General features: G+C 38.4%; 1 pseudogene; it reads left to right on the top strand.

Annotated features, from left to right (window-relative positions):
* The first annotated feature begins 20,720 nt into the window (after positions 1-20,720).
* On the top strand, positions 20,721-21,865 carry LOC140511776 (fructose-bisphosphate aldolase A pseudogene; annotated as a pseudogene).
* The last annotated feature ends 613 nt before the right edge of the window (positions 21,866-22,478 follow it).

Below are 22,478 nucleotides of genomic sequence, written 5' to 3'. Positions count from 1 at the left end.
AGAACACCTAATGCCCAATGGGCATGTAGTGATATTCAGGACTGAAGCTCAGTGGAGAAGCTAGGGATATATGTCTTCCTTCCTTTCCTCCTTCCTTCCTTCCTTCTTTTCCTTCCTTTTTATTTTTTTCTTTGTGTCTATCTATCTATCTATCTATCTATCTATCTATCTATCTATCTATCTATCTATCTATCTATCTATCTATCTACCTGTCTATTACTCCCATTCTCTTTACTGGAGATATGGAAATGTGTATATATTTGTGGCTATCTTTATCTCTATTTCTAATCTATACCTATCTGTATTATATATAGTGATATAAATATCGATGTATATTTTATAAACATATGCATATTCATATACCAGATATGTCTGTATATGTAAAGCATGTACATATGTTCATATATACATATGTGTGTGCATCCCTGGGTATGCTGCTAAATGTATATCTAGCTCTCTGAAAATGAATGATACACTTTCTATTTTAATCTGCCTTGTTAACATTTTTTCATCACTTTGTTAACTCTAGACAATCAAGAAAATAATAAATAAATCCCTGATTTAGTAAATCATCCCCTTCTGCCTCTCCCTGCTACCCCATTTGGGGATTAGATGAAAGGGATTCACAGAATCACAGAATCTGAGAGCTGAAAGAAACCTTAGCTGTTTAGTCCAACTGATCTGTGAAAGGAATCCCTATTACAAAAAATCTGAAGGGTGGTCATCCAGCCTCTAATAAAAGACTTCTAAGTTAGGGGAACCCAGCCCCTTTCAAAGCAAAATCTTCTACTTTGGGATAGCTCTCACTGAAAGGAAGTATTTCATGAGCTCTAGCTGTTGTTTGATTCACCCTCTCCCTTCATTTTACTTTCTCTGCTTTTTTTCTAGTTAAACCCACAGAATCAGAGCCTGTCCAGCAGATTTCTAGGCATCTCTGCATGGATAACCTTTCCTTCTATTCCATAGATGACCCTAGGAATTGCATTCAGCTTCTGGTCACTCATCCAGCACTGATAACTGGCCAGCAGGGGTGGGAGTGAATTCAGCAGTTTGTAAATGCCTAGGAAAGCATTAGCAACTGAGTTAACATTTCTGGCTGAGAAATGGAAGGCTGGGAGTGAGTGGTGCTGACAGCCACGGGGAAGAATAATGGGCAGTCTGATCACTGCATAAAATCTCAGCTGCAAGCCTCAGCAGGGCTATTCTACTGTGTGCCAACTAGAGCACTTCCTGGGAGGGCCCTCGTAAGACACCAACAAGCTTTAGTCTTTGCTAGCTTGGGGAGTGTGTGTGTGTGTGTGTGTGTGTGTGTGTGTGTGTGTGTGTGTGTGTTTGTGTGTGTGTTTATCATTAGCAGTCATGCTATGCTGCTGCCTGGACTACAAATGCAGATTGGGTGACAGATAGATAAGAATGGATTGTGCCTGAGGCTGGTCTAGGCAAAACACCATACTTGTGCCCTTGACTCTTCACACTATACAGTGGAAAGCTGCAAAAGACCTTAGTGACCATTAAATCAGACCCTTTCATTCCACATGTGGAGATACTGAAACTGGGAGAAATTAAGTAGCTCTCAGGAAGTCACTCAGGCAGTAAGTAGCTTAGGTACTACTTCCACTTCAAGGCATAAAGATAGTTATGCACTTTTATATGAAACTCTATCTTCCACTCATATAAATGAATAAATGAATGAATGGATGGATGAATGAATGAATGAACAAGTACTAATTCAGTACTTACTATGTAAGTATTACTATGTAAGTCCTTACTATGTAAGGATTCTGTTATCTACTGGGGAATAAAATATAGAAGTGGGCATATTCTCTACTTTCTACGAATTTGCATTCTATTGTTATGGTTGTTTGGTTGTTTTTCCAGGTGTGTCTCACTCTTTGTGATCCCACTTGGGGTTTTCTTGGCAAAGACACTGAAGTGCTTTCCCATTCCTTCTCCAACTCATTTTACAGATGAGGAACCGAGGCAAACAGGCTTAAGTGATTTCCCCAGCATCACACAGCTAGTAAATGTGTGAGGCCAGATTTGAACTCAGAAAGATGAATCTTCCTGACTCCTCTCCCAGTAATCTATCTACTGTGCACCTGGCTGGCCAAATTGTAACAGGGGAGAAAAAAATACACTAAGAAAGACTGAGCTACTAGCCATATAAGCCCTGTGATCCTTAGAGTACAGAGGCAAAGAAGATAGTAATGCATCTTATCAATGTCTGTTTCTCCACTAATAAAACCATATCCTTTTCTCATGTTGAACCATTTGCCAATTCTAAGGATTTTATTGGTAAGATCCTTCTCTTCCAGGTCTTAAGTAGCTATGGCTTGCCGTATTTGGAATTTCCTTCCTCATCTCTACATGAAGCATTGCCTAATGTTCCAATGTTCCTCCTGCCAAATTCTTTGTATCTATTTTGTATACACCTACATATGCAAATGAGTCTGGGAATTCCCAGAAAACCAAGAGAGTTTTTACTTTTACCTTTGTATTCCCAGGGTCTATCGTAGTGTCTGGCACATAGTAAGTGCTTAACAAATGTTTATTGATGCGGTGATTATCCATCACTGTGCTAGGTACCAGGAATAGTAAGACCCGCCCTCCCACCCCCTAAAAAAGAAAAACACCCTCTCAGTCTCTCTTCCTCTCTTTCTCTCTATATAGGTATATGTAAACTTCTATTTACATACATGTGCATGAATGTGCAATATATCATTGCTTACATATGAATAAGAAATGTCCCCATACACATCTGGATGCATTTGTATATATTTGTGCATACATACATAAACACACATACACAGCAATATATAAGCAGAAAGTGAAATACCAAATTCAGAGCATCTAGAATAGGTCAGTCTTGAGGGAATGTAGAGTACATGAAGGTGAGATATACATAATAAATGTAGAAAAGTAGGCAGAAGCCAGGTGGTAAAGGATTTTAAGTGTCAAACTTAGCTTTGAACCCTGATCAGTTAGTTTTAAATCCCACACCCTTTCCCTCACTCTAGAGTCTTATAGCAATAGCTGATTTGTGTGCATTATGTAATCTTGGGAGATAAAAGTTTGAATTGACTTCTAACTACCACTAACATGACTGGATGAGATGGTAGAGTCCTAGGTACAGAATGGACATTAAAAATGATTGAGTCCAACATACTAACTTTACAGGTGATTGCATGGAGGTCTAGAGAGTGGACATGGTTAGTGAATGATCACACAGCCAGTTGGGTGAAAAGCCATTTCTAGAAGTCAGACCTTTTCTCTTCCAGCTCGGTGCTATTTCCATTGTACTATATGGTCCCTGTTGTCTTGATATGTGCCTCAATCCTAGTAGAAATGCAATTAACAAGGGTAAGGAGGGCAAGAGCTCCTGAAGAATAAATATGTTTCTGACAATTGCACCCGTTGTCTCTCAATGAGGCTTTTACTTCAGTCTAGAAATAGGTTCAAGTGTGTACCTGAATATTTTTTTGATAAATAGTATTTTTTCCAATTACATGTAAAGGTAATCTTCTATGTTCATTTTTATTAGATTTTGAGTTTCAAATTTTCCTCCTCTCTTCTTCTCAAGATGGAAAACAGTCTGATATAGGTTATATATGTGTTGCATACTTTTTTTGTTGCATATCATCTTCAGAGGTTACATTGAGTGCACAATCATCTGCAAACAGAAACTCATGCACCAACATTCTCTCCACTTGTTCTTGGCTTGTAACGTTTTAAAAGAGCTTACCATCAGTATGGCAGTTGACCTAGATGCTGTGTTCATCCTCATTGAAAGTATTTGTCAATATGGCTGAAAACATCCTGTTAAAAAGCATGGAAGCAAGCACACAGCCCTGTTTTACTCTGTTGGTGACTGGGAAGGCATGAGAGCTTTGTCTATTATCAAGAACCCAGGCGAATACGCCATCATGAAATTGACATACAATATTGATGAACTTCTCCAGGCAACCAAATTTTGACATAATTTTCCACAAGCCCTCACAACTAACAGTGTCAAAGGCCTTTGTCAGATCCACAAATGTGTACAGACCTCTGTGTGACTCCTGGCATTTCTCCTGGAGTCGTTGGGCAGCAAACACCATATCGACTGTTCCTTGGCCTTTTTCTGAACCTTCACTGGCTCTCAGGTATATGCCCATCTTTCAGGTGAAGGATCAGCCTATTAAGGAGAATTCTAGCAAGAATTTTGCCAAAAATGACTAAGAGAGAGAGATCCCCCTGTGATTGTCACAAGACAATATATTCCCTTTACCCTTTTAGAGATGGACAATGGAGGCATTCTTGAACTCCTCTTGCTATATAACCTGGAAAATTTCAGTCAGCTTTTGCATGAGCAATGGTCCCCCTATCTTGTAAATCTCAGCTAGAATAGAATCAGTGCCATGTGCTTTGCCACATGAAAGGAGCCTAATGGCCCTCAAAACCTCTTCTTCAGTCGGAAGGTCAGCTAAGGAGGGTTGTGCTAATTTTTTAATAACTCTGTGCTCATTTTGCCCTAATAATTAACACACACAACAAAACACAGGTGCTCCATCAACCACTGCCAGACCATCCATATGTGGAACCATCAGTTACAACAAATGGAGAAGTTTAGAATGACGTGGATAAGTTCACTTACCTTAGTAGTATACTTTCCAGGGAGGTACACATTGACAATGAGGTTGATGCACACATTGCCAGAGCTAGCTCAGTGTTTGGGAGAGTCTGAAGAAAGCTTTGGGAGAGAAGAGATATTGGACTAACTACCAAGCTGAAGAAGGTGTACAGAGCCGTTGTGCTGACCTCATTGTTATATGCCTGTGAAACATGGACAGTCTGCCAGCATCATGCCAAGAAACTGAATTACTTCCATTTGAACTTTCTTAGGAAGATTCTGAGGATTACCTGGCATGATAAATTACCAGACACTGAAGTCCTTGCTGGAGCTGAACTTCCCAGTATTCAAGCTGTGCTTCAGAGAGCATAACTCCAATGGGCTGACCATGTTGTTTGAATACAAAATGTATGCTTGCCAAAAAGACTTTATGGAGAACTTTTATGGAGAACTCATAAGGGGCAGGCAATTACATGGTGGCCAGAAGAAAAGATACAAGGATACTCTCAAAGTCTCTCTCAAGAACTTTGGATTTGACTGTGCAACATGGGAGACACTGGCACAGGACCGCTCAGCATAGCATGCCCACATAAGAAAAGGTGCTGTGCTCTTTGAGCAAAGCAGAATTGAACCAGCACAAAGTAAACACAGAATGCACAAATTTGGGACATCCATCCCAAATATTCAAATGGACCATCTGTGCCCAACTTGTGGTAGAGCACTCCGAGCTCTTATTGTTCTGCTCAGCCACAGTGGGACACACTGAAATTTCACTTTGCACTGGTAATGTCATTTTGGTCCTCTTTAAAGATGAAGGACAACAACCAAGATGTATAATCATGCAAACATATATTCACCTTAGTCATCCTGTGAAAGAAGAAACAGAACAAAAGTAAAAAGCCACAAAAAAACAAAAAAAGTCCAAAGAGCATTCTTCAATCTTGCTTCAGACGCCATAGTTCTTTCTCTGTATGTGGATAGTATTTTCCATCATGAGTTTTTGGGAAGTCTTGCATCACTGTATTTCTGAGAAGAGTTAAGTTAGTCATAGCTGGTCACCAAAAAAATGTTGCTATTACTGTATACAATGTTCTCCTTGTTCTGCTCACTTCACTCATCATCAGTTCAAGTAAATCTTTCCAGGTTTTTCCTGATGTCCACTGGCTCATCATTTCTTATAGAGAATTTCATTACATTTATATACCACAACATGTTCAGTCATTCTCCAGTTGATGGGCATCAACTCATTCTCCAATTCTTTACAAACACAAGAAAAGCTGCTTTAAATATTTTTATGTTTAGTAGATCCCTTTACATTTTTTATATTCTCTTGGGAATGCAGACCTAGTAGTGGCATTGTTAGATTAAAGTATGCATGAGTATCCTTTTTACCCCATGAGTATTCTTGTTATCATGGACTTAAACTCCTAGTCCTTGAGAGTAGGATCTAAATGTTTTGGAGATATTTCTACATTCACTTTCCAGTTTCCCAGGCAACACTCAAGGATTACAAATTGCCAAAGTTACTGACTGGCATTGGTAGAGAGTGTTTCTTTGCTGCAGGTCTCTATATCAGTGAAATTTCAGGTGCAGGACAATGCCTCACCACCATCCCCTCAAAAAATAAGACAGAACTATTACCAGCACCGTATTTACTAGCATTACTTGTCTAGCATCTTGATATTTACAAAGCCCTTTCATCAAAAGAATACATTAGATGGAAGGGAGAAAATACCACAAGTATCTTTTAACAATACCAGTAGGAAAAACTAAATATTTAGAGTTTTTTTTTTTCTTGGTGATAATTCACTCTGCTTGTTGGGATGAACTACTTTGCTTTCAGTTTTATAGTTTAGGATTTTTGAAACTGAAACATTGCATGAAAGGATAAGTATTTAAATCCTTACTATGTGCATACACATTATGCTTAGAGTTAAAGAAACACATAGCAAGATAGCACTTGATCTCTAGAACCTTTCATTGTAATTGGGGAAGACAACGGCTCATAGGGAAATTGTAGCCAAGAAGGTTTATTTTGGTTTGAGGAATAATATGAGTTGTGAGTGGACTTGTGAAGAAATTGACACATCTTTTCCAGGAAACATTATTGATTTGATTACTGCATCTACATCTAAGGTGAGAAAAAAGGTATGGGTGCCTATAAGATAGCTGACTAACTAAATATGAAGAACTGTCACTAATCAGGAACTCAAGACCTCAGTGATTACATTGTGGAATACTGATCAAGATCTAAGGGAGAGGCAGAGGGAGGAGAAGCATCAGAGACTATATCTTTTATTTTTATTATTATTATGTAGTAAGTTTTCCAGATGTGTTTCTTTCTCTGTAACTCACTTCACTACCTTTGCTCTAAACAGCTGAGCATATTCTCAGTATGAAGCACTTTTTTCATAACTTTTCTTACAAATATTTCAGTTAGTGGAGTCTAGTAACATTTCTGAATAAAATGTAAAAACCCAAGACTAATGACTCATTTGGAACTAATAAGAATGTATGATTTACCAACAATACTGCTACTGTAATTAGCTGTAAAATCTGATTAAGGAAATAAATGGGAAGGTATTTAAAATTCAACCTTGAGAAGAGTAGCAAACTAAGGAAAATGCCTCATGAATGTCTTAATGTTTCAGGTTTTTTTTAATTTTATTTTATTTTCAATTCGAGATTCTCATCCTTTGAAATTATCCTTTCAATAAAACCTGGGAGAAATGTGTATGTATGCATGCACACACACATATACACACTGTACATGTGTACAACATATAAATGTATACATATCATAACACACGTGTGTGTATGTGCACACATACACAACATATATATAGGGTGTGTATGCAACTGAGTATACACATACATATACTTTGTTGTTATTCAGTTGTTTACAGTCATATCTGACTCTCCCTGATGTCATTTGGGGCTTTTGGGCAAAGATATTTGAGTGCTTTGCCATTTCCTTCTTCAGCTCATTTTACAGATGAGGAAACTGAGGAAAACAGTGTTCAGTGAACTGTTCGAGGTCACATAGCTAGTAAGTGTCTGAGGCTGGATTTAAACTAGGTCTTCCTCATTCTAGGTCTAGCATTCAATCCTCTGTGCCATCTAGCACCATCATACATAAATAGAAACACACACACATTAATGTGTATACACTCACATCTTTGGGAATTTAACTTTTCTTTCCATCTTTACCCTTTAACAAAAACACTTTAATCTCTTAATTTGAAAAGGATAGTCAAAGGTATTTTGTTGCTGTTTTTATTAATATTTTAATGATTTCCTTTTGATTTATTCAGCTCATGCAAGGGTAGAGCTTTCAGGGACTCATGGGAAAGAGAGTTTTGGAAACAAAACAATTACCCAAAGTGACTAGAAATTGCCTATGATGGAGAAATCCTTTAGCCACTAGCAAATGACTGAGTTCATGGTTCAGTCTCATTTTCATCACTTTCTACTTCAAGATTTACCTTAATCTGAAACTTAACTCAGTAGAATGGAAAGTGCTTGAGTGCATCTGTTTGTATATTTGTCTCTATATCCCTTGGGCTAAGCACAATGCCTTAACAATATATACAGTATTTATAATAGCAGTAGCAGAAGCAGTAATATATATATAAAAAGAAACAGCAAAATCTACTAGCATTTATAAGGGACATTATGGTTTCTTTACATATGTTATCCTAAGGGATCATGAAAGTATGACAATGTGTAGTATTCACTATTATTATCCTCATTTTGTAATTCATGAAACTGAGGGCAAATGACTTCCCTTGGGATGTGTAGTTGATAGGCTGTCAAGATCTGAACTCAGTTCTTCCTTACTTCAAGTCTAACACTTCTCTGAGTAGAAGCTGCTTAATAAATTCTTATTGCATTGAATTGATTTAACAGTTTTTTAAAGCATGGAGGCAAAGCCAAGATGGTAGAGTACAGGCCTGGAGTTAGATGAACTCTTTCAACATTCCCCTCCAAACAACTTTAAAATAATGCCTTAATTCAAATGTTTGAATGGCAGAGTCAACAGAAGGTCAGAGGGAGACATTTATCCAGCCTAAGATAATTGTGGAGGCCTATAGGAGAGGTCTGTAACACGAGAGTGGGAGCAGACCCAGAGTGCAACAGAAGCACCAGCAGTAGGCCTTGAAGGAAGTAGCAAAGTGACAGTTTCAGGAGCTGTCAAACCAGAAACTATAAGGGAGTCAGACAGCTGGTCAGAAAGAGATTACAGAGGACTCTTTGCTGGTGGTCAGTATAGCTGTGGCTGATTGGCAACACCATTGCCCTAAAGAGCTTTGGTTCAGAGTTACCCAGTGAAGAGAAGTGTTAGTGATTGGTCACAAAGGAGTTGGGGCCTTGGCCACAATTCCAGGGGCAAGAGAAGCACTACTAAAGGGAAGCCCCAGAGATATTGCAAGTTGGGTTTCAGACCACAGAAATAATGCAGACATTATAATACAGTGAGCCATGTGCATTTCTTGATTTCTCAGTGCCTATAAAAATTATGTTTACACTATGCTATGGTCAATTAAATATGTAATAGTATTATGTATTTTCAAAAATTCATACACCCTAATTTAAAAATATTTTATTGCTAAAATTGCTAATCATCACCTGAGCCTTCTGCAAGTTGTAATCTTTTTACTGGTGGATGGTCTTGCCTTGATGTTGATGACTGCTGACTGATCACAATGATAGTGGCTGAAGGTTATGGTGACTATGACATTTACTTAAAATAAGACAGCAATGAAGTTTGCCACATCAATTGACTCTTTCTTTCACAAACCAATTCTTTGAAATGTGATTCTGTTTTTTTATCCAGAGGAGAACTTCTTTCAAAACTGAAGTCAATATTCTCAAATTCTGCCACTGCTTTATTGACTAAGTTTATGTCAGATTCTTAATATTGTTTTGTTTCAGAGAACAGGGAGCCTGAGGAGAGGGAGAGAGATGGGGGGATGGATGGGTGGTGAAGCAGTTAGAACAGAAACATGAATTTTTGATTGTAGTACCCCAAAACAATTGCAATAATAACATCAAAGATCAGGGATCACAGATTACCATAACAGATATTGTTATAATGAAAAGTTTGGAATATTGTAAGAATTACCAAAATGTGGCACAAAGATGTAATGTGAGCACATGCCATTGAAAAAATGGTGCCAATAAACTTTTTGATGCAGAACAACCAGAAACCTTCAAATTGTTAAAAAAAATAAATAAATCTGCAAAGCACATAAAGCAATGTGCAATTAAGTGAGTTATGCCTGAGGCTGCAAGGGAGTAAAGACCCATCTTGTGGAAAGACTATATGATTTGCCTTCTTGTTGGGTAGGAGTGGGGTGGGATGAAAAGCAAGACTCTGCAACTCAAAATTTTAAAAAAAGAAAAGAATATTAAAATAAATAAATAACATTTCAGTGAAAAATAGCTCTTTGGAAATATAACATTCCTTTTTCCCATTAATAAATTAAGGAAAAAAAGGCAGCATAATTGCTTACTCTTTCCTCTATTGAGTTGCATCTTATTTAATGCCATAAAAACATTCCACATTTTAGTTTTCTTTTCAACATGTTCAGTTAAATTTCCAGAGTAGATTCTTTCTTTTTCTTACTTCCTTTGTTAAAATAACAACCAGCACATTTATTGTTAATAGAGATACATTACAGCCAAGAGACCTCTCTTCAACTATGTCTCTAAACCAAAGGTGATGATTGGAATAAAGTAAACTATTGTCCAATCAATCATCCTGGGGAAACTTCTGGCAGAGAATCATCTTTTTATTTGGATTCCTGCATTAGGGGAAACAAGACTCTAAGTGTGGGAAGATGGAAGGTTATCACTGATGAAATGAAGAAGTCATTGGGTAGCGTTTTGGGAGATACTGAGGAGGTATTTTTTTCTTCCAGTATAATACATTAAAAAGTAAAATAATCTAAACCATGACTTCAATTATCTCTATAGCTTTGAATTTCTCTTGAAATGAAAGGGAAGGGGGCGGAGCCAAGATGGCGGAGTGAAAGCAACGACTCACCTAAGCTCCTGGAAAAACTCCTCTGGATATATCTGGGGGGAGAGTCTGACCAGACTTTGGAGGTGTAGAATCCAGTGGGAGACGGACTTTGACAGATTCGGAGCCCAGGCTGGACTGGAAGGTCCACGGGAGGGATCTGTTCCGCGGGGGTAAGACCCCGGCGCACAGCGCAGCGCAGTCGGCGCGGCAGGGCGGAGGGGACCCGAGGGGCCCGAGAGTGGCGGGCGAGACCAGCGGAGCAGGAGATAAGCCAGGCCGAGCCAACGATATCAGCGCAACAGCCTTTGAAATCTTCAGCCTAAAGACGGGACTTCAGTGGGTCACTACTTGAACATCCAGAAGCTGGGATGCCAGAGTGATCAGTAAGTGCTCTCCCCTCCCCCCCGATGACCATGAGGGAGCCATAAAATTCTTCCCCAGATTGATCCTGGATCAGTGGGAGCAGCAGAAGGGGGCGGGTGGTCTCATAACACCAGAGGCTGGAGAGGTGGCAAAGGGGGATTCTTCCTACCATGGTGGAGGCTATCTGGAGGGACAGACGACCCAGGGCAGAGAAAAATTCGCACTGAGACCCAAGCAAGCCTCAGCCCGGGAGACGAGCCCCAGGAGGGGCAGGAACACGCATTAGCCTCTAGGCGTGCCACAGCCCTCCAGGGGAAAGGGAAGACAATAGGGAAGCTGGGATCACCATCCCCGGACCTTGCCTTTGCCTCTGGCCAGCTGAGGAGATATCCTGAGACCAGACCACACCTCCCACACACCTATCAAGCTAACCCCAGGGTTGATCTGGGAAACAACAACAACAACAACAACAACAACAACAAAAAAAAAAGCCTGCTTTTAGCCTAGACAAACATCAACTCAACTTAAAAGATCTGTATCTTCTGACTGAAAGAACCAAAAGCTACAACACTCAGCCAACATCATGAATCGGAAAAAGCAGACTTAAAGTGAAAAAACCATAGAATCTTTCGATGGGGATAAGGACCAAAACACAAACACCAAAGAGGTCAGAGCTGAGACTGTACTTCCATCTGAAACCTCAGATGGGACTATGAATTTCTCGCAAGCACAACTAGATTACCTGGAACGTCTGAAGAAGGATATAAAAGAAAAACTGGCCAATGATTTTAAAACTATAAAAAAAGAATTCACTGATGAGAACATCAATCTGAAAAAGAAAATTGAAGAAATGGAAAAGGAAGTTCAAAAATTAACTGGAGAGAATAATTCCCTAAAAGGAAGAGTTAATCAAACGGAAAAGGAAACTCAAAACCTAATAGGGAAAATTGATCAGATGGAAAAGGAAACCCAAAACCTAACTGGGAAAATTGGTTGAATGGAAAAAGAAGTACAAAAATTAAATGGAGAAAATAGCTCCTTAAAGGGAAAAATTGGTCAGATGGAAAAGGAGATGCGAAAGCTAACTGAAGAAAACAATACGATCAAGATTAGAATTGGGCAAGTACAATCTAATGACTCAATGAGGCAACCAGAATCAGTCAAACAAAATCTAAAGAATGAAAAGATAGAAGAAAATGTAAAATATTTAATTGGAAAAACAACTGACCTGGAAAATAGATCCAGGAGAGAAAATCTAAGAATTATTGGCCTGCCAGAAACCCATGATGAAGAAAAGAGTCTGGACAATATCTTCCAGGAAATCATCAAGGAAAACTGCCCAGAAGTACTAGACTCAGAGGGCAAAATAGTCATCGAAAGAATCCACCGTTCCCCACCGGAAAGGGATCCCAAACTCAAAACCCCAAGAAATATAGTTGCCAAATTCCAGAGCTATCAAGTGAAGGAGAAAATACTACAAGCAGCCAGAAAGAAACAATTTAAATATCAAGGTCACACAGTCAGGATCACACAGGACCTTGCAGCTTCTACATTAAAAGATCGAAAGAATTGGAACCCAATATTCCGTAAGGCAAAGGAGTTGGGACTCCAACCGAGGATCAACTACCCAGCAAAGTTCAGCATAACATTTCAGGCAAGGAGAAAGTCATTCAACGAAATAAGGGATTTCCAGAGTTTCCTGACCAAAACACCAGAACTCAATAGACAATTTGATCTTCAAATGCAGGTCTCCAGAGAATCATAAAAAGGTAAACAGAGGGGAAAAAACAAAAACAAAAACTTGCAACTCAATTATGGCAATCTGTTTACCTCCCTGTAAGGGAAGATGATACCTGTTAATCTTGAGAACTGTGCAGCTATTATGATAAAAGGGATATATGTAGAGGGAATGGGCATAAAGTAAATGATGTCATGGCAAAAATATGATTTAAGTATGAGAAGGGAATGTAATAGGAGGTGTGGAAAGGGGGAAGCAGAAAATGGCAAATTATATCACAGGAAGAAGTACAAAACTATAGTAGAGGGAAGGAGGGGAGGGAGATGAGCATTGTTTGAGAGGTACTCTCATCTGATTTGTTCAAAGGAGGGAACAATAACCTTAAGCAGATAATCCTAACTAGCTCTATAGGTAGTAGGAGGGGAAGGGGGAAGAAAGGGGAGGGTGGCTAAAAGGGAGGAAAGAAGCAATAAGAGTAAAGGGGATTAAAAGGGAGGGGGGCTAAAAGGAGGAGGGGAAGGCTGCAGGAAGAGGGGGAGAAAAGTGAATACTTTTGAGGAGGGGAAGGGAGACGGGAGAGCTAAAAGCACAAATGGTGGGAAAGAGGGTGGAGGGAAATACACAGATTGTAATCATAACTGTGAATGTGAATGGGATGAACTCTCCCATAAAACGGAGACGGATAGCAGAATGGATTAAAAGCCATAATCCAACAATATGCTGCTTACAAGAAACACATTTGAAACGGGGGGATACACATAGGATAAAGGTCAAAGGATGGAGCAGAATATATTGTGCTTCAGCTCATGTAAGAAAGGCAGGAGTAGCAATCCTAATCTCAGACAAAGCAAAAGCAGAAATAGATCTAATCAAAAGGGATAAGGATGGAAACTATATCCTACTAAAAGGCACCATAGACAATGAAGCAATATCATTACTAAACATGTATGCTCCAAGTGGTATAGCATCCAGATTCTTAGAGGAGAGGTTGGGGGAGTTGAAGGAAGAAATTGATAGCAAAACTATACTAGTGGGGGACCTCAAACTCCCCCTCTCTGAACTAGATAAATCCAACCTTAAAATAAACAAGAAAGAGGTTAAGGAGGTAAATAAAACTCTGGATAAGGTAGATATGATAGATCTTTGGAGAAAATTAAATGGGAATAGAAAGGAATATACCTTTTTCTCAGCGGTACATGGAACATTTACAAAAATTGACCATGTACTAGGACATAAAAATCTCACAATTCAGTGCAGAAAGGTAGAGATAATCAATGCATCCTTTTCAGATCATAATGCATTAAAAATTACATGTAATAAAAGACCATGGAAAGAGAAACCAAAAATCAATTGGAAACTAAATAATCTAATTCTAAAGAAGGATTGGGTTAAAGAAGAAATCATAGAAACAATCAACAACTTCATTCAAGAGAATGACAATAGTGAGACAACGTACCAAAACTTATGGGACACTGCAAAAGCAGTTATTAGGGGAAATTTTATATCTCTGAATGCTTACATAAATAAAATAGAGAAAGAGGAGATCAATGACTTAGGCTTGCAGTTGAAAAAGCTAGAAAAAGAACAAATTGAAAATCCCCAAGTAAATACCAAATTAGAAATACTGAAAACCAAAGGAGAGATTAATAAAATTGAAATAAAGAAAACTATTGAATTAATAAATAAAACCAATAGTTGGTTTTATGAAAAAACTAATAAAATTGATAAACCTTTGGTTAATCTGATCAAAAAAAAGAAAGAAGAAAACCAAATTACTAACATTAAAAATGAAAGGGGTGAACTCACCTCCAATGAGGAGGAAATTAAAACAATAATTAGAAACTACTTTGCCCAACTTTATGCCCACAAATTCGACAATCTAAACGAGATGGATGAATATTTTAAAAAATACAAATTGCCCAGATTAACAGAAGAGGAAGTTGAATACTTAAACAACCCCATCTCAGAAAAAGAAATTGAACAAGCCATCAATGAACTCCCTAGGAAAAAATCTCCAGGGCCAGATGGATTCACAAGTGAATTCTATCAAACATTTAAAGAACAGTTAATTCCAATACTACATACACTATTCTTGAAAATTGGGGAAGAAGGAGTCCTCCCAAATTCTTTCTATGATACAAATATGGTTTTGATACCCAAACCAGGAAGAGACAAAACAGAGAAAGAAAATTATAGACCAATTTCCCTAATGAATATAGATGCAAAAATTTTAAATAAGATTTTAGCAAAACGAATACAGCATCTTATCACGAGATTAATACATTATGATGAGGTAGGATTCATACCAGGACTACAGGGCTGGTTCAATATTAGGAAAACTATTAGCATTATTGATCACATCAACAACAAAGCTAACAAAAACCACATGATTATCTCAATAGATGCAGAAAAAGCTTTTGACAAAATACAACATCCATTCCTACTAAAAACATTGGAGAACGTAGGAATAAAGGGAACTTTCCATAAAATAATAAGCAGTATCTATCTAAAACCTTCAGCAAGCATTATATGCAATGGGGATAAGCTAGATGCATTCCTAATAAGATCAGGGGTGAAACAAGGTTGTCCATTATCACCGCTATTATTCAATATGGTACTAGAAATGTTAGCTGTAGCAATTAGACAAGATAAAGATATTCAAGGAATTAGAATAGCCAAAGAAGAAACTAAGTTATCACTCTTTGCAGATGATATGATGATTTACCTAGAGAATCCCAGAGATTCAAGTAAAAAATTACTTGAATTAATAAACAACTTTGGCAAAGTTGCAGGGTACAAAATAAACCCACACAAATCCTCTGCATTCCTATATATTAGCAACAAAGTCCAACAGCAAGAGATAGAAAGAGAAATCCCATTTAAAGCTAGGGTAGACAGTATAAAATACTTAGGAGTCTACCTGCCAAAACAAACCCAGGGATTATATGAACACAATTACAAGACACTTTTTGCACAAATAAAGTCAGATTTAAGTAAGTGGAAAAACATTAGTTGCTCATGGGTAGGCCGTGCTAATATAATAAAAATGACAATTCTACCCAAATTAATATACTTATTTAGTGCCATACCAATTAAACTATCAGTCAATTACTTTCTAAAGCTGGATAAAATAATATCAAAATTCATTTGGAAAAACAAAAGGTCCAGAATATCAAAGGGACTAATGAAAAGAAATGCTTGGGAAGGTGGCCTAGCGCTACCAGACCTTAAACTGTACTATAAAGCAGCAATTATCAAAACCACTTGGTATTGGCTAAGAAACAGAGAGGTAGACAAGTGGAATAGACTTGGCACTCAAGATGCAGTAGGCAAGGAATACAGCAACCTTCTTTTTGATAAACCCAAGGACCCCAGCTTCTGGGATAAGAACTCATTGTTTGACAAAAATTGCTGGGAAAACTGGATAACAGTGTGGCGGAAATTAGGCATAGACCCTACCTGACACCGTACACAAGAATAAAGTCCAAATGGGTACATGATTTAGGTATAAAGATTGATACCATGAATAAACTGGAGAAGCAAGGAATAGTGTATTTATCAGATCTATGGAGAAGGGAAGAATTCTTTCCTAAAGGAGAGATAGAATGCATTATGAAATGCAAAATGGATAACTTTGAGTACATTAAACTGAGAAGTTTTTGCACAACCAAACCCAATGCAACCAAAATCCGGAGGGATGTAGTAAATTGGGAAAAAATTTTAACAGCTAAGCTAGGGGATAAAGGCCTCATTTCTAGAATATATAGAGAACTGACCCAAATGTATAATCATACAAGTCATTCCCCAATTGATAAATGGTCAAAGGATATGAACAGGCAATTTTCAGAGGAAGAAATTAAAGCTATCTATAATCATATGAAAAAATGCTCTAAATCACTATTGGTTAGAGAGATGCAAATCAAAACAACTCTGAGGTACCACATCACACCTATAAGATTGGCAAACATGACAGAACAAGAAAATGATAAATGCTGGAGAGGATGTGGGAGAGTTGGAACACTAATTCATTGTTGGTGGAGCTGTGAGCGCATCCAACCATTCTGGAGAGCAATTTGGAACTATGCCCAAAGGGCTACAAAAATCTGCATACTCTTTGACCCAGGAATATCGCTACTAGGACTATATCCCCAAGAGATCATAAAAATGGGAAAGGGTCCCACATGTACAAAAATATTTATAGCAGCACTCTATGTAGTTGCCAAAAACTGGAAGTCAAGGGGATGTCCATCAATTGGGGAATGGCTGAATAAATTATGGTATATGAATGTAATGGAGTAGTATTGTGCCATAAGAAATGATGAACAAGAAGACTTCAGAGAGGCCTGGAAGGACTTATATGACCTGATGCTGAGTGAAAGGAGCAGAACCAGGAGAACTTTATGCACAGCAACAACCACAGTGTGTGAGAGTTTTTTCTGGTAGACTTAGATTTTTGTAATAACACAAGAACTTCTGAAAAAAAAAAAAATCCCAATGGTGGACCTCAAGGAAAAATGCCTTCCACACTCAGAGAGAGAAATATGGAAGTCACTCACATAATGTAGCAGATCATGTTTGTGTATGTGTATCTGTTTGTGTATCATGTTCTGATTTGTTATACGGATTCTTTCATTTATCTTAGTCTGACTACATAGCATGACTATAGTGAAAATATACTCAATAGGAAAGTATATGTAGAATCTATACAGAATTGTATGCAGTCGTGGGGAGGGAGGGAGGTAGTGGAGGGTGGGTGGGGAAGGATAAAATCGCAATTGTATGGCAGTGATTGATAAACATTAAAAAAATAAAAAAATTAAAAAAAAAAAAAAAAGAAATGAAAGGGAAGAGGAGAAAGAATGAAAGGCCTGAAGCCAGAAAAATGAGTTCAGATCCTACCTCTGAAATTAGCTGGGAGACTTTGGCCAGCTCATTCAAATTCTGTAAAATGGGACTAAATTTATGTGAATGGCCTACTGCATCCATGGTGTGGTTATTATGAAGCAAACAGTAAACCTCATGATACTTTATCAATGTGTTAATATTCAGCAATATTCTTGTTTTTCAAATAAATCAATTTAATTCTTATATGTTTATTTCAACCCTCCAAGTCTTTGAACAATATTTAAGTTGTTTTTCCTCTGATACATCTAAATCTTTAAACCAATGCTTTCTTTGTTGTGTTCAAAGATAAAATGAATTAGAATAAAATGTCCTGGAGGACTGAACGTGGAATTCTTTTCTTTCTTTGGTTTTGATGTTTCAATTCAAGAAGAATTTTAAGTGCCTACTAAGAGTAGGCTTTTGGAATAGGATGATTTTGAAAAAAAAAAATTGTACCTGTCCTCTAAGAGTTTACAGTTGGGAATGGAGTTTGAGGGTGGATGAAGGTGCTATATGTGCAAAAATAAAAAGGTTCAAATTGAGGCAGAGTACATGTAGGGAACAGCACTGGTGTGGGAGAGTATTCAGAAGAGGTTTTGTGTAGGAAGTGACTTTTGGGCTGAGATGGGAAGGAAACTGGAGATTGTCTTAATGGGCCATGGTAATGAGGGAATACATTCCAGGTATTTTATATACATGTCAAGAATAACTCTAGAAGGCAGGAGGTGGAATGCCTATATGGGGAACTTTTTAACATCTAGGTTTATTGGAATGCCTAGTGCATAAAGGAAGATAATGCACAATAATCCTAAAGAGGTAGCCTGGGCAGCTAGATTTCAATCTTTAGTACTTAGCAGAATGTCTTGCACATACAGGCTACTTAGCAAATGTGTAATTTTATTAGGGTGTATCCAGCTAGGTAGAACAATAGATAGAGTACTGTAATGGGAGTTAAAAATCTTCCTACCCATTAATAGACTTCAAGGGGAGCTGGATTGGAAGACACTTGTTTAATTGAAGGCTTTCACACTTTTTGGTAATTAGGCACTGAAGCACATGGTTTATGACGCCTTCTGGCTCTACAGATACTCTGAGGTGGGGTTTTGCTTTGAGGCTCAAATCATTGGAAGAGTGTGTGATTAGGCCACACCAAGACTCTGGGTAGCCCTTATGGAGTCTTACCCCAGCTTTGAAAACCCAGGTGTTGGTGTTTCTCTCTCTGGTAATGATGTATGTATTGTCTATGATCAGACAGTTGGAAGCCCTGCCTGTTGGTCTTTATTTCTCTTTTTGTGTTCTCTCTGTAGTTCAGGGTGCTGACTTTTCCTCTTGAACTAAGCGAATGACATGTGTGCTCAATTAAAGTGATTGTTGACCTTTTAAAAGTTGCTTTCTTTTTAGAAAAGCAGATCTAAGAACCAATAACATCTAGGCCCTCTTGTGTAAGCTGGGGTCCTTGCTGTTACAAGTGCCACACTTGGAGTCAGTGTCTCCCTGAATTTAAATCTGGCCTTTTACTAGCTGTGTGACCCTGGTCAAGTCACTTAACCCTGTTTACCTCAGTTTCCTCATCTGTAAAATGAACTGGAGAAGGAAATGGCAAATGGCTCCAGTATCTTTGCCAAGAAAATCCCCAATGGAGTCACAAACAGTGGGACAAAACTATAAAACAATGCAAGAGATTAATTGAACTTATGTTTCCACAGAAGATATGCAATATCTATAATACCAGTGATAATCATTTAATATCATTTTTAAACCATCGATAAGGGCCAGAGTTTGAATTGATCAACAAGAAGAAGAGCCTACACCTAACAGTTTCTTCTTTGGTCCCTGAGTAAACTCAGAGAATACCTTCCTATATCAACAATGTCAGATGGGGCTGACTTAAGAATAATGGGACTTTTTCTGCATCTTAATATTTTGTGGACATGTACTATGTTATGGAATGTTAATGGTAAAGAAAATACAGATATCTTGGGTCATAATTTCAATGGACACTTTGTCAACTCTCTTACCTTACTGTATTTACCTCTTATTCAGTTAAGATATCATTTAGCCTGTTTGCCTCTTTTACCAAACCTTCAGGCCAACACTAGAAAAACTGTATATCAGTTAAGGGAATTCTTTTACAAAAATTTATCACGTTATTCTATAAAGAAAATGAGAAAGATGATAGTAGTGTAGACCCAAATGGGATGAAGTTTAGTGAACCCTGGAATGCTGTCCAATGTAAGGCAGGCTAGGAATTTGAATTGAAAACAGTGCATTTAAACCTTGCATTTGTCTGATATAAGTCTAGTAGTCCATTAGGAAGTACCCATTCATTCATTCAGAAATGAATGCAAAAATTAATAAAATCTTTCCTGACTCCACAAAAGATGTTGTCCTTTTTAAAGTGAGTATGTTTGTAACAAAAAAACTAACAAAATAATAAGCACTTTAGAGGATAATGACTGTAACTGTTTAATTTGATCAATCAAATGCATTTATTCAATCACTTAATATGGAGTCTTGTGATAGTACCTACAGTCTCAGATTACTTAGAAGTTCAATTCTATTTCTTTATTCTTTGTGATAAGCCCCTGGGAAATAAATATGCCCATTGAATAATCATGACATGGAAACACAAACTCATAGAAAGTGCTTGAGGCAGCAATTCCATCATTAAACAAAGACAGGTAACAGTGAATTTTGTGTTAGATTAGGAGCAAGTATAGCCGAGTAGAAATACTAGTCTTATTACTAACTTGCATTACTCAAGTCTTTTTTATGTCTCTGGGCTTTTTTTTCTTCATCAGTAACATGAAAGTAGTTGGAATAGTTGACCGAGTTAGCTCTTAAACAATGATCATAGCTACAGTTGAATTAAACCAGAAAAACAAAGCTTACAGTTGTAACATTTTTAAAGGAATACAATTATTGTTAAAGTAGACTACTCATTTTGTTACCTTATCAACCAATTCCTAATTAGAGCTTCCATAATTACAAGCTCACTCTTTGTGTTTATCACGTATATTATCCATGATTTCTTTGAGGAGTCAACTGGTGGGGTTCGGATTCAGAAAGCGCAGAAGTTTGATTCTCGAACATAAGAGGTCTGATTTCTGCGGGAAACTACCAGCCCAGCCAAGGAAAACATGCCTCACCAATACCCAGCATTGACACCAGAGCAGAAGATAGAACTGTCTGATATAGCTCATTGAATTGTTGCTCCAGGCAAGGGTCTCTTGGCAGCAGATGAATCCACTGGTAGCATTGCAAAGCAGCTGCAGTCCATTGGAACTGAGAACACAGAGGAAAATCAGCGCCTCTATAGGCAGTTGCTTCTGACAGAAGATGATTGAGTGAACTCCTGTATTGAAGGTGTTATCCTTTTCCATGAGACACTCTACCTGAAAGCTGATGATGGTAGTCCCTTCTCCAAAGTCATAAAGGATAAGGGTGGCATTGTGGGCATCAAGGTGGACAAAGGTGCCAAATGCAGGGACCAATGGTGAGACTACCACCCAAGGTCAGGATGGGCTGAGTGAGCACTGTGCTCAGTATAAGAAGGATGGAGCTGACTTTGCCAAGTGGCATTCTGTACTGAAGTTTGGGGAGAATACACCTTCCTCATTTGCCATCATGGAGAATGCCAGTGTGCTGGCCCAATATGCTAGCATTTGTCAGCAGAATGGCATTGTCCCCATCATGGAGCCAGAGATCCTCCCTGAAGGAGAACAAGACCTGGAGCGTTGTCAGTATGTCACTGAGAAGGTCCTGGTTGCTGTCTACAAAGCTCTGAGTGACCACCATATCTAGCTGGAAGGGACCTTGTTGAAGCCTAACATGGTCACCCTTGGCCATGTCTGTACCCAGAAATATTCACATGAGGAATTCACATGAGGAGATTCCAATGGCAACTGTAACTGCACTTTGCCAGACTGTGCCTCCTGCAGTCACTGGTATCACCTTCGTCTCTGGGGGTCAGAGTGAAGAGGATGCCTCCATCAACCTCAATGCCATCAATACTTGCCCCTTGCACAAACCATGGGCCCTGACCTTCTCTTATAGCTGAGCCCTGCAGGAATCTGCCCTTAAGACCTGGGGTGAAAAGAAGGAAAATGTCAAGCCTGCCCAAAAGGAATATATAAAGCAGGCCGCAGCCAACAGCCAAGCTGCTCAAGGCAAGCATACTCCAAGTGGAAAGTCAGGAGCTGCATCCAGGGAGTCTCTCTTTATCTCTAACCATGCCTACTAACTTAAGTCAAGGCCCTCTACCTGGACAGGCCTTAACATGCCAGGCCATCCCTCACAGTCCAGGAAGAGGCTGAGATCCCAGAGCTTTGTGCTGACCTCTCCCATCGCTCCTAATTTGTGTGGTATTGTTGTTCTCTGGTGAAGCTAGTGATCCCTCCTCAGCCCACTTTTTCCAATAAACAACTATTTAACAAAAAATAAAAAGAGTCAACTGATGGCTTGCCATAAAATGTGAATGATTTAATTTGAGGTTGGGAGTGTGCACTATATGCGACTGATTCCCAGGAAGAGGACTGAAACATTGGTGTTCCACTTGATTTTAAGTGGTGGTTTTAATATACCTGCCTACTAAGCATGGCAAAGGAGATGAGACAGTGTTAGGGACCAGAAGACAGATGTTGGGGAAGGAACCCTTCATTTAGAGATGATTACAATTCATTTAAAGAGCAGTTCAATGTGTGCTCACCGTATCTACCCGGTAGTAAGCAAACACATTAACCCCAGCGACTGTTTAACAAAGGAAAGCTTTTTAAAAGGGGATATTTTAATTCACCAAACTCCAAAACTAACCATGGATGATAATGGATGTCCCCATACTTATTTGTTCTAACAAT

This window comes from Notamacropus eugenii, chromosome 6 (assembly GCF_028372415.1).
Source record: "Notamacropus eugenii isolate mMacEug1 chromosome 6, mMacEug1.pri_v2, whole genome shotgun sequence".
Classification (NCBI taxonomy): Eukaryota; Metazoa; Chordata; class Mammalia; order Diprotodontia; family Macropodidae; genus Notamacropus; species Notamacropus eugenii.
Note: the sequence above shows the minus strand (reverse complement) of the source record. Positions and strands in the feature narration are given on the sequence as shown.